The sequence below is a fragment of the Ailuropoda melanoleuca genome, chromosome 10, assembly GCF_002007445.2.
Source record: "Ailuropoda melanoleuca isolate Jingjing chromosome 10, ASM200744v2, whole genome shotgun sequence".
Taxonomy (NCBI): Eukaryota; Metazoa; Chordata; class Mammalia; order Carnivora; family Ursidae; genus Ailuropoda; species Ailuropoda melanoleuca.
This window is the reverse complement of record NC_048227.1, coordinates 97,439,950-97,453,716: the sequence shown is the minus strand read 5'-3', so window position 1 is coordinate 97,453,716 and position 13,767 is coordinate 97,439,950. Positions and strand designations below refer to the sequence as shown.

At 40.0% G+C, this 13,767-nt stretch overlaps 1 protein-coding gene across 7 annotated transcripts in view; it reads left to right on the top strand.

The window, feature by feature from the left end:
- Positions 1-13,767, top strand: part of IPCEF1 (interaction protein for cytohesin exchange factors 1) — a 172,421-nt gene that overhangs the window by 29,892 nt on the left and 128,762 nt on the right. For 5 of the 7 annotated variants that reach the window (XM_034669344.1, XM_034669340.1, XM_034669343.1 and 2 more), the window contains exon 2: positions 9,068-9,189. The exons of the other annotated variants lie outside the window; for them this stretch is intronic. The gene's annotated coding sequence lies outside the window, so the exon portion shown is untranslated. The remainder of the gene's footprint in view (positions 1-9,067; positions 9,190-13,767) is intronic. 7 annotated transcript variants of the gene reach the window in all.

Here is a 13,767-nt window from a genome sequence, read left to right as displayed (position 1 = left end):
TTTCTTTATCCATTCATCCATCAATGGACACTTAGGTCTTGGCTATTGTAAATAAGGCTGCAATGAACATAGGGGTGCAGAAATCTTTTCCGGTTAGTGTCTCATTTCCTTCAGGCAAATACCCAGAGTAGAATAGGTATGTTTTTAATTTTTTGAGGAACATCCATAACTGCGTTCCGTAGGACAGACATTAATTTTAATCATACAAATAAATACAAATTTTTGGTACTGATAAGAGCCCTGAAAAAGAGGGTTTTGAAGTTTTGGGTGTTTTGACTCAGTCAGAGAGCTGAGGGAATGTTGCTTGACAGATTTTTAGAAAATAGGGAGAGAACACTAGATACATAATATTTAATAAATGTTAGATTTTCTTTCTTTTTTTGAAAATCATATCATTTGGAAGAGACAGTATGTTTCAGCATACATTAATCTTCTTTCCCATATGTCCCTTTACAAAACTTTCCTCATCTAAGATGACTTGACATATTTGTAAGGGAGTTCCTTATTTTCATTTTAAATAAATGTACATGTTTACACTTCCAAAATGAGAACCATGAAGGACTGCATAAGGCATTTTTAACGGGCTGTTCCTGTGTTCCTAGCTTGCAGGTATCACAACTAACCTTAAGTTGAAAAATATTCTCATCCTGTAAGACTGACGACACATTAGACATGCAAAAATATTACCACATTATGGATAATGTAGAAATTGAACATGTTTTACCATCCCATGTATTGCAATAGGGGCTGGTGTATTTATAATTCCTTTACTGCCTTTTCTCAGGAAATCTGAAATTAATATGTACTAGGAGGCTGACTTCTGGATAAGGGATAAGTTTTTTAAAAAATGAATTAAGTGGTAAAGTTTTAAATCTTGGACACTCATTAAATATCTCACAAAGGAATATAAGCATATTTATCATATCTTGGCCTCTTCTCATTCTGTTCTTATTTCTTTCCACAATCACCATGCTTTCTTTTTTTAAATTTCAAGTATAATTAACATACAATGTTATATTAATTTCAGGTGTACAATATAGTGATTCAATAATTCTATACATTATTTAGTGCTCATTATAATAAGTGTGTGCTTAATGCCCTTTACCTATTTCACCCATCCCCTCAGCTACCTGTCATCTGGCAACCAGTTTGTCTGTTCTCTACATTTAAAAGTCCTTTTTTTTTTTTTGGGGTCTCTTTTTTCTTTCTTTGTTTGCTTTGTTTCTTAAATTCCACATATGAGTGAAATCATATGGTATTTGTCTTTTTCTGATGGACTTATTTTGCTTAGCATAAAATTCTCTAGCTCTATCCATGTCATTGCAAAATTTATATGTATATATATATATAATCTGATCCTTATCACCTTTGATATATATATGTATATATCACATGTTCCTTATCCATTGATAAGTTGATGGACCCAGTGATATTGCTGGGTCATAGGGTAGTTCTATTTTTAATTTTTTGAGGAACCTCCATACTGTGTTTCAGAGTGGCTGCACCAGTTTGCATTCCCACCAGCAGTGGAAGAGGGTTCCCCTTACCTCGTCCACACGTGTTGTTTCCTGTGTCATTGACTTTAGCCATTCCGACAGGTGTGAAGTAATATCTCGTTGTATTTTTGAACTCCTTTAGTTTTTGTTTGTCTGGGAAACTCTTTATCTCTCCTATTATTCTGAATGATAGCCTTGCTGGTTAGAATATTCTTGCTACAGCTTTTTCCCATTTGGCATTTTGAATATATCATGCCACACCCTTCTGTCTTGCCAAATTTCTGTTGAGAAATCTCCAGCTAGCCTTATGGGTTTTCCCTTGTAAGTTAAGGACTTCCTTAGTCTTTCTGCTTTTAAGAATTTTTCTTTATCACTATATTTTGCAAATTTAATTACAATATGTCTTGGTGTTGGCCTGCTTTTATTGATTTTGATGGGAGTTCTCTGTGCCTCCTGGATCTGGATGTCTGTTTCCTTCCACAGATTAGGAAAATTTTCTGCTATTATTTCTTGAAATAAATATTATTCCCCCTTTACTCTGTCTTCTTCTTCTGGGACTCCTATAATACACATGTTGTTATGTTTGGTGGAGTCACAGCATTCCCTAAGTCTATTCTTGTGTTGCATAATTCTTCGTTCTCTCTTTCGTTCAGCTTCATTATTTTCCGTTATTTTTCTTCTACATCACGTATTTGTTCTTTTGCTTTTTTCAGCCTACGATTCATTGCATCAATCCTGTTTCCAATCTCTTTTATTGCATTCTTCATCTCTGAGTGATTCGTTTTCAACTCTTTTATCTCTGTGGTAAGGGTCTCACTGACATCTTCTATTCTTTTTTCAAGCCCAGTGAGTATCCTTACGATTGTTGCTTTAAATTCTCCATTAGGCATGTTACTTATATCTGTTTTGCTTAGATCTCTGGCCATGGACTTACTTTGTTCTTTCCTTTGGGATAAATTCCTCCATCTTGGGATTTTGCTAAGTTTCTGCCTTCTACTGTGTGTTAGAAAAGCCAGTTATATCTCCTGCTCCTAAAAGTAGTAGCCTTATAAAGAAGAGGTCAGGTAGTGTCCAGGGCCTGGTGCTTCAGGGAGTGTTTCTGGTGTGTGCCGCATGCACTCTGCTATCGTGATCCGGCTGCTCTTTCTTTCAGGCCGGTCATCTGCAGAGGCCCTTCTTGTCTGCTGTGGGCAGTGTTTGATCCCTGGTCTGATCATGGTGAGTTTTCACTAGGAGTGCTTTGGTTTGCTTGTGAACTGAGACTTGACATCAACTACACCAGAACTGAGGCCCTGCAGAACTCTTTGGTTGGAATATGTGGTGTGGGCAGAGGTTTGTGCTGGTTTTCTGGGGGAGGGGCCTGACGCATTGCGACTGAAGCGAGCTTGACTGAGAAGGGCAGTCCCACCAGTATGCAGGGAGGTAGGGCGTGGTGTAAACAAGGTCAGCAGCCTGTGTTGGTGCTGTGCTCCTTCCTGCAGGTGGCTTTGTGCTCATGCTGAGGGGTTGGGAAGGGAAATGGTGTCAGCTATTTGTTCGCAGAGTGGTATCTCTGCGAACATTGCCTTTCAAGGATACACTCTGAGAAGAGCAACTAGTCTCCCCTCTGTGTGCCCCAGGCTTTCCCCCAGATCACTGTTTCCATGCTGTCTGCCATTGGGTTGTTTGCCTGCCCTCTCCCTAGGAGCAGGGCAGTGCCCTCTGGGCTCTATCCCAGCCAAGCCCTCTGACCTTTAAAACTCCAGGCTGTAAACCTCGCAAGAACTCACAAAATTCAGTCTCTCTCATTTTTCCAAGCCAGTGGCTTTGGGGAAAACTTCTCCTTGTGCATTCCCCTGTGTGCTCCTCTCTCTCTCACCTTTCTCCTCAACCATGGATCCCTTCCCTCCATAGCACCCCGGATCCTTTTCTCCCCTAAACCTCATCTCTGCACTTCCTACCTTCTTCAGTGTGGCCTCTTCTCTCCTGTTAGTTTTGGAGTTTATAGTCTTTCAGTCTGCAGGTCAATTTTTGGGGTCTTTAGGATGATTTGATAGTTATATAGCATTTGTGGGATGAGATGAGCCTAGGGTTTCCTACTCTGCCACCATCTTCCTCTCCTCACTATTTGACTTTTTGGAGTTTTAGATTTGTCTCTCATAAAATGGGTTCATTATGAGGTTAACATGAGCACATGTGAAAGCACTTAGAATAGACCTGATGGGTGTTCCATAGTATTCATCCACCTGCCTCTTCCTTGCCATGTAAGTGCTTTCCTGAGAGGAGCTGTTAAAGTTTGGTATGTTGATCCTGAGAGTTTTCTGACAGATGGATGTCACAAGTATCTCTGGGTCTTAGTTTCTTGACTGCAAAGAAATGAGAGGATTGCCCTGCATTGTTGGACTGTCACTGAAGGGTTTATTTTTATTTTTATTTTTTTTTTACTCTAAAATGTTAGGGTTTAAGGAATTGAAGGAAACAAGTTTGGATGAGAAGGTGAGGAAGGGGATTCTCAGTAAAAGTGCAGTGTATATTAAAATATCTAGGGAGAAGCACAAAGATAAGGGGGCCTGGTGATTGTTGTGGAAATGGAGAAATGCTTGGTGAGGAATGCACAGTAGAAAAGCACCAAAGGGGTAAAGGAGATGGGATCCAAATAGCTGAAAGACAAGTGTGATGAACCAGACTATTTAGCTACAGCTTTTTTTTTTTTTCCCCTCCTAAGAAAGACACCTGACTGAATAAGCAATGACATGGAGAGAGCTGAATTGATAGCCAGGGCACCAGCCTTCTCACCTATTTTCCTATGATCTAAAATAGACAGACTATTTTAGGCATAGCAGACTGACTCTGTCTAGAAATGCAGATGAAGATTTGTTTCCTTTTCTGAATTGAAGATACAGTTGGAAATTTCCCAGGTTAATGTTATGAACCAGGTGTGGTGGTGGGAGGTCAGTGGAGAGCCCTGGGTAAGTAACATCTGTGGATTTGGTCACCTTCGCCTCCTGTTTTACAGGTTCTCTGGCTACTGATCCAATTTTTTTAAAAAAATAATTTTAATTAATTAATTATTTTTAAAAGATTTTATTTATTTATTTGACAGAGAGAGAGCACAGCAGGGGGAATGGCAGACAGAGGGAGAGGGAGAAGTAGGCTCCCTACTGAGCAGAGAGACTGACTGGGGCTCAATCCCAGGGTCCTGGGATTATGAACTGAGCCGAAGGCAGACGCTTAACCTACGGAGCCACCCAGGTGCCCCCTGATCCAAATTTTTATGATACCAAATTGGGAAATTCCTAATACATGCAAACTTTTGTTTAAGGTATCTAAATGGTAATTCATTCTTTTATTCATCTATTAAATGTTCGCAAATGTCCTAGGTAAGGGGCTAAGAGTTGGGAATATAATAGTGCATGAGATGTCAGCCCTCACCTCTAGAAATTCTGAGTCTGAGGGCTGATAGGCTTGCGTGTACATGTTCTTAAGACACTGTGGGAAGTGCTGTCATACAACTGTATTCATAATCTGAAGGGGACTTAGGAAGTGTTACTAAAGCTATTAGCCGGTGATCAAAAGTGCCTCACTGAAGACAGTAACTATGTATTTTGAAGGTGATCTATATATCTGGGTGCTGCAAAGTCAATAAACATGAAAATAAAGGAACATGGAAAGGACAGGAAGCAAACAATTCTTAAGCGTCTGTTTAAGTGCCTGACATAAACCTGGGTAAATTTATGGAAATGATGTTACTTCATTCTCACAAACACTCTGAGTCCCAAGTGATATTATATTCATTAACAGTGAAAACACTTTAGACTTAAGAAAAAGTAGTTTCCCCAAAGTTCCACAGTGAGTTGGAGGCAGAAGCAGGATTTCAATATACGTCCACAGTCCTTCCACCACATCGTGTGGTTACAACCCAATGAGACAAATAAAGGCTTGGGTGAAAGAGGAAGTGGGAGCACTTGGTTTTGCTGCCTCTGTGAAAACGAGTATGTGACTCAGATATTTCAGACAGTGGGACCTAGTGGTTTGGGTTGTCAAGGTCTGTAAATATTTCGGTTACTGAATTCAGGATGCTAACTCAACAACAGAAGCTTGCTGTCAGCCAGAAGTGGGATAAACTCTGTTTTGAGTTTGTATATAGACATGCATATGGGAACAATGAAGCCCCTCTGGTGGATTTTCACAGAAACCGAGTAGAGTTGAATCTCATTTATTTGGAAGTTATATTATAAATTCACACATCTTGCACTTGACAAAAATCAGCAAATCAGTAAAACTCTATGAATGCTCAAATAGATGTAAACAACAAATAATAAATCTCGCGCATTGTGCTTTTTATTCCATTCAAGATGTCCTCAAGCCCTCAATCTATTCAGGATGACATATCTGGTTTCAAATCTAGTTGGAGGATAAAAGCAATGTCTGACAGGAAAGGATTAGACAAAAATGGAAAAAGCAGCTTCAGGGACCCAAAGTCTCAGCAGCAGTTCTGATAAGGGTCAAAGACCCTGTGTGGATACTGGAAATTACCCCTGTAACGTGTCCATGAAAGAAAGCGGATGTTTTCAGTGTTGACCCAGAGTCATCAGTAGAAGATTAAACTAATTTCAGGCTATTTTTCTAAGTGTGTAGGAAGTATGTATTGTACATTTACAATACATTCAGTCGTCTAAGAGAACTAACATGAAAAAGGTGTAACTGCTTGAAAGGATAAGAAGTCAGCCATCTGGAAAGCTTGCTAATTATACAAAGTGATGTATACTCAGATTTTAGATAATCTGGTGCCTTATTTATTTATGAACTCTCACTTCCAATGAAATGGGGTAAGTGGCCCAGGGATAATATCCTCTTTTTGGCCCAGAGGAGAGTGGGAAGAAACTCCACCACCGCAGGGATCCACTATGCTTCCTTACTCTGGCCTTCCCGCTGGAGCTGCAGTGTTGTGGGGCGGGGAATCTCCCTAATCGGTCCATGTTCCCTCTCCTAATCTTAGATCCACGGACTTGGGAAGTGGGGACAAAGGCCTTTGCTGATGGCTGTTTGGAGGTGCTATACCCTCCCCCTCAACACACCCGCACAGACACTCACACTTCTTTGTACCAGGTCCTCATTGTGAATGTCACAACAGTAACTAAAAATAATTTTGAAGTGTGTGTTAAGTAATCATACTGACAGCCTTTTGTTTTACTTCCTTATTCTTGCCCTATTATAATTGTGCTAAAAGTGCCAAAGTGTCTGATGAAAATTCAAAAGAAGTCTGACATGCAAGAGAGAGAAAAAAAATAAAAGGAGGGGCTCAGATAATTTGCAAAATAGATAATGAGTCTTTACATGATTGAGTCAAACGTACTGCTTCTTAGTCGGGATTTGAAATGTTAAATCAATTGGTTTTTTTCCTCTCTCAGTAAGAGAAATGCTGACCCCAAGTTTCACAAAGCTGTTAGATGTTTTTTTCAGAAGTTGCGAGTGCAGACCTAAGAAATAGGTTTGCTGGTGTGGGCTCATTGTGACATTATCTTGTCAATGAGATAGGAAGATTCATGCCACTTCTCCTATTCCCTTTTATTGACAGGAGGATGCCACTGTTGTCCAATCAAGAGAAGCCACCACTCCCTAATTATCTCAGTACAGATCTCAGGAAGATATTTGTAAACACTCTTAAAGATCTTACTTAAATACCATTTGTGTTTGTCAGAGTTTTAACTTGGTTTATGCCCTGGACACCCTTGGTGGTCCTAGGAAGCCTAAGGACCCCTTTTCAGAATGATGCTTTGAAATGTATAAAACAGAATACAAAGGACTACAAGGAAACCAAATACATAAAAATATAATTATAAAAAATTTGTGATATAGAAATAATAAGTTTTTTTTTAATCAATGCATTAATTAACAATCTAGCAGCAGCAAGTGTAGTGACATTTGAAGGTGATGATGAGTGTAAGTGATATTTTCGGATAGCTGCGACAACCCCAATGGGAGACGAGTGTACCTGGGATTTCTACAGGAAGCAAATTCACAGATACTGCTAAATACTTCCGTGGTTTGTTGCCAACATTTGTATTTGAAGGAAATGTTATATTTCAGTTAGAGATCAGTGAGAATGAAGATCAGTTTCCCCCATCTAAGTGTACAGGCTCCTGGACTGTCTAGGAGCCCTAAGTTAAGAATGCCTGGCATACATAAATCATTTTCACAGGTTTGTGAGCATGGTTGAGATAAATTTCTTCAAATACTTATTTGTATATAGTTCCAAATGCAGTAATGAACACTTGTGTTTTTAATTCTCAAGTGGAAATGTCATTCCTTCATTTGTTTCATATTGTTACTTAGAATCTGCCTTGTTTGTGAAAGGATTTGAGGCAAGTTGCATAAATGCATACAGCAAAATGGAATGAAATTGCAAGGAAGTGGATGAGAAGAAAAGGTTAGTGTGACGATGCAAAGTGTATGTGGGAAGGCTCTAGATCTTTGCTAGAGTACAATGACATACTGATTCTAAGTTTCATGATATGCAGCGCAAAGGGTAAGAAACAGTTACAGATTCATGATGGCATCTCCTGTAAAATCAAATGAAATGCCCTACTTTTTGTCTACTGAAACTAGAGAGAAATTTCATCCATAGACCTTGCCTCATAATGACTTAGTCAGCTCAAGCTGCTACAGCAAAACACCATTGACTGGGTGTCCTAAACAACAGAAATTTATTTCTCACGGTTTTGGAGGTTGGAAGTCCCAGATCAGCGTGTCGAGATGGTCAATTTCTGGTGAGAGCTGTCTTTCTGGCTTGCACAGGGCCATCTTCCTGCTGTGTCTTCACAAGGAGGAGAGAGTGCTCTCTCTCGTCTCTCTCTAAGGGCACTAAGCCCATCATGAGGTCTCCACCTGGTGGCCCAATTACCTCTAAGAGGCCCATCTCAAAATACCTTCGTATTGGGGGTTAGAGCTTTAACCTATGAATTTTGGGGGCAACCCAATTCAGTCCATAGTAATGATACACTATAATGAAATTAACGGTATGCTTAAAAGCTTCCTTTGTTTCATTGGTCTATCTCTTATAATTTCTCAGTGTAATCAATGACATATGTTTCCGCTGGCCCAGCTTACTGTTGAAATGGGTTTAAAATTATGTAACGTAATTTAAAAAAACTTTTTGGAGGTATGGAGTATTATTAGTTTTTAGTACCACCTCGTTGGAGGTACTTACTCTCAAAATGTAAACTAGTGATTATTAATTTTTACATGTCGTGGATGAATTTGGGACTCTGATGAAAGCTATAAAAGAAGACACACATTACATCCTCCATACAAGTTTAGGGAATCAGAGTCCTCATGAAGTCTCAGCGCTCTGAGTAATAAATCACTCTGGGATATAGAGTAATGGATACGCCTTTGAACACATTATATAAGTATTGCTTATTGTAACTGAGCGTTTGACATGGACTGAGAGCCAGCCAGTTGGATTTAATACTCCTGGCAAACATGAAAATACAGCTATTCTGTGCTGGAAAGTAAACAAATGCTTTACTAGCTTGGAGAACAGGAAACCTGCAGGCGTATTTAACAACATACAAATGCTAATATTTCAGGGTTGGAGGGGTGCCTGGATCACACAGCCTCGAATCTTGTGCCTGAAATCCTCATGCCCCGGAGGACATCAGAAATCTCAGACTACCACTATTGCAAGGCCCCGGGAGATGAGCACACTGATGTGGGTGCAGCCCCTAGATCCCCCCCTCCCCAACCTCCTCTACCACCACCCCCTCCTTTGCCACAGCCCGGCTGAGACCAAGCTGTCATGTGAGGGATCGGATAGCGGGGTCGAGCCAGACTTTGTGGGGCCTGAATCTTATACGATTTGGAGTGTCTTCTTAGGGAAAACAATACAAAATTACAAAGAGAGAGTTGTAAGAAACTTAATATTTAAAAGACATAAAAGAAATGAGGATAAATTTCAAATTTTGAAAAGCTGACAAAATACCAAATGCAACACATTAATCCAGAAAAATAAGATAATTTTAAAAGTAAGTGCCTGCCATCTCTCAAATCCATTCCCCTACATTTTGAGCTGCGTGCTTTTTGGTTGCCTCTTTGTATGACAATGATTTTGTAAAGTCATTTTGCCTGGAGAACATAGAGAGATATTCCCGTCTTCCATCTAGCATAAGTTGTTTTTATGGATTGTTTAGAAAAACTTCTTCTGGCTTTCCAGTTGATTACTGGTAATGTAAATTTTTAGGATTTCTCGCTCATGTGTCTTTCAACTGTGAGCTTTACATTTGGAAGAATTCCGCATAAACTTGTTTCTGGTTCCGCACATCAGAAGCCTTATTTTCCTCTGCTATCCACTGACACAGGGAGATACAGGACTTGTTCATATTGTAATATGACTTCTGGCCCTGAGCCAGCATGTTATCATGCCAGGTGAATTGGCCAGTGGGAAGTAGAATGTTCCAGGAAGTTATTACTATACTTGAAAGCTAGCAATAACTTAATCGTACAAGGAAGAAAGTGTACGCAACATAAGTATATCCCATTAACTACAAAACGAGTATGTCCATTTCTAGAGATGCCTGCTCTCAGAACTGGTAGCTCACCCTCTTGCGATTTTTTTTGCTTTCCTCTTCCCCAGCACTCTCCAAGGACTGCCTCTATGAGGCTTCAGCCATCTTCATAGCATCTTCACAGAACCCTCTGGTAAGATTCCTTAGAGTAGGGGCACCTGAGTGGCTCAGTCAGTTAAACATCTGCCTTCGGCTCAGGTCATGATCTCAGGGTCCTGGGGTCGAGCCCCGAGTCAGGCTCCCTGCTCAGTGGGGAGTCTGCTTCTCTCTCTCCCTCTGCCCCTACCCTCCCAGCTTGTGCTCTCTTTCGCACATGTGTGCTTGCACTCTCTCTTTCTCTCTAATCAATCAATCAATAAAATCTTAAAAAAAAAAAGATTCCTTAGATTATAGGCTCAAGAGAGCAAGGCCAAGATGGAATGAAGAGGGAAATTTTTCCTACTATGTCTCAGAGTCCAAATCTTTCCAAGTTCTTTGACACTGGGAATGTGGACCCTTTTCTGGAAAGACCCTGTTCCCAGCTGCTGGAGTATGATCTTACTATAGGTTCCAATAAGACAAATATTTCAGAACATACCAGCCTAAGATCAGCATGAGAAAAGGCCACTAGGAACAGTCTGGGATCCATTTCCATTCATAGATACAAGGATATTTAAGGCCATAGATACATGGACCATAATACGACTACAGTGATTTTATGTTGGAAAATTTAAACCTGATAGAACCATATGCTCATTTCAACTATGAAACTCAGTACAGCACACATGGAATATTTTAACTGATTAATATAACTTTCTGGCAAATGCCCTAAGATAACTGGCTGCAAAATATATGCTTCGGAAAGTGGCTGAGTTAACTTACTTTATAGATTTATTGATTACAAGCCAGTTACATGTGGAGCAAGTCTAACAAAGATACTCACTTTGGGTTTAGAATAGTTGGTCAGCAGCTCTTCTTTGCAGGGTTCGAGTATCAAGGTAACTTCTCCATTAAGGCCAGTCCTAGCTGGCAATAATAAAAGCTACTGTTTTCGAATTTAAGAATTCTAATTTTATTACCTATGGAAGGGGAGTGTTTATTGATTTCATCTAAGAGCAGAGTAAATTGCTGAGCACATGAAATGTCTGCTTCTTCCAAGCTGATGGGAAGTACAATGTTTACTTGTTTCAATATAGTTTGGATGGGAGGTATCTCCTTTGCTTGTTTGTTAAAGAAAAAAAATCCATTTCTCTCAATGTCTACATTCAATTAAAAATAGAAATGTTCAGATGTTTAGAATAAGTGAGAATACTCTTGATATAATGGTTTAACCTAAAATTTCCTCTGTTTTGGTCTTTACCCACAAAGAGACCAAACCTGTCCTTTAGTTTTAATGGAGATGGACAGAAGGTGTCCTTTCCTTCTGGGAGGAGATGCAAGACACATAGTAGTGGGAAAAATTTCCTCCTTTGTGCATGAGGTCTTAGAAAATGAGCGGTAGGATGGTGGCCTAGAGGTGGTAATATGTCCACATTAGCTTCACTTGGCTTATAACAGTTCTAAAAATGGGTTTTCATTGTCTGTGTGCTAACCCAACAATTGCTTTTATAAATTATTCAGTCATAGAATGTGTGAATTTTGGAAAAATAAATCAGAAGGGTATCGATTCACAATTTCAAAACAATTTTTTTTTAAGTCATAGCATCCTTTCTTTGAATGCAAGTGTGCCCTGCAGTCCAAGGTGAAACCAACAAGTGCAGACACACCCGCCCCACCCAGGGGCTCAGCAGCCCTGCCCTAGGCTCTCCCTCTGCCCTCGCTGTTCCGACACACGGTTGGGCAGGGAGCAGGTACCTGACTTCATGAAACCACCTGCTGGAGCCTGACTGGTCAGGGTTTGAGGAGGCTAATCCTTCACAGCAGCATTTTAAGTCATGGACGGTTCACAACCCTTCTGTGAAGGAAATAGCAGTATTTGCTGAGAGCTTCTGGGTGAAATACCCCAACAAATAGAAATATGGTGTCATTTCTTCCTTTGATATCACGTGTGTGTGTGTGTGAGAGAGAGAGAGAGAGAGAGAGGGAGAGGATGGAGAGTAAGAAAGGGGAAACGTCGATGCTGGTAATCTAAATCAGAGTTGCTCATGCTCCACTGAAAGGAGAAGAGACCCTTACCAGTATTTCACTTTTTAAAAAGATTTTATTTATTTATTTGAGAGAGCGAGCAAGAGCAGAGGGGCAGAGGGAGAGGGAGGAGTAGGAGGCAGGGCTCGATCCCAGGACCCTGAGATCATGACCGGAGCCAAAGGCAGATGCTTAAGGGACTGAGCCACTCAGGCACCCCCAGTATGTCATTTGTTAAAGGAAGTCTACTCTCTATTTCTTTTGCTTTCTTTTGAGCTTGCATCATTTTTCAGTTGAATTAACTGGGCACATTCCAAACAAATAAAAGTGTCCTCTTGATTTGAGATTCTATAACTGATTACTTAATAACTCATGAAGTGTTTGGGAAGTTAAAGTTAAGCTGCTGGCTTAAATTTAGTCTGAGTTATTATTGAGAAATTTTCTACAAACTAATTCTAAAAAGACATTTGGAGGACAATTTGAGAAATTGTTAAATCAAAGTGGTGTGTATATGAAATATCATTGCAATATATTTTTCTAATGTGTCCTTACGTTTTTTTAAGGAAATTATTTTATGGTTCTCTAGAATTGAGCCATGATCCTAAATCTTCTGTTTTCCTATTAACAGTGAACTTGAGTTAAACAATCTTTGCATCCTGCCGTTTACGCAGCATTTTCCTTAAAAGAACATAGAAGCATTAAACAATGAGATATTTGAGATTGCCCCAATCATGGAGCCTTAAAAGTGTTACTGGTCTTGTTCTCGAAAGCTCTTCTTTGCTTTATGTGCTGGTTTGCAAACACTGAAAATGCACATGTGGACGTTCAGATTACCCGGCCCCCTAGGACCTTCTGCTCAACAACTGAGATAAGAAAAGAATGCTCTTCAGAGCATTACAGCTCATTAGGGTGCTGTCTAAAATCTCATACATGCCTGGTAAAGTTAGTGGAATGTCAGGGCCTCTGCCGTGATTAAAGGATCTAAATGTGAGTTGTCAAGCAGCTCAACTATTAGCTATAATCCACATCCATGCAGAGCCCTAAGATTAGGCCTTGTAGACACAAAGCTATATATATAGAATACCCTGGTTACATTACAGATTTGCCAAATGGATGGAAGAAAATGGAGCAGGAAATACACTGAAGAGTAGGTCTTCAGTGGGTCTTCAGTAGGTCTCTCTGGGCTTTGAGATGATGGGTGATTTTTGTTTTATTAACTTTTTTATTGCATTTTTAAGTTTATAACAATGCAACTATGTATTTTTTTATACCAAAATGTTTATTTCTAAGAAGTGGAATTGATGATGTGGTTATTGGGAGAGCCAACTTTGGAGTAAAGACATGGTAAACACGGGTCTTGAATATAACTCGTCCCTTCCAGCACCCCATAGCAGGCACCACTGTCAGACGTGTCTATCAACTTCGGGTTTAAAACACATGCCCACCGTGGTGATCAGGAAGCTGCAAGGACCAAACAACGAGAAATGTAGTGACTTTAGACCATTAGGGAAGGCAAGGGGGAAGATTCACGGTGTGATAAACATTCAGCACCTGCAGGCTATCCACTCCTCCCTCCCACCATGGGAAGTTGGGGATGGGTGGGTCCTGTCAGCATCCTTCAC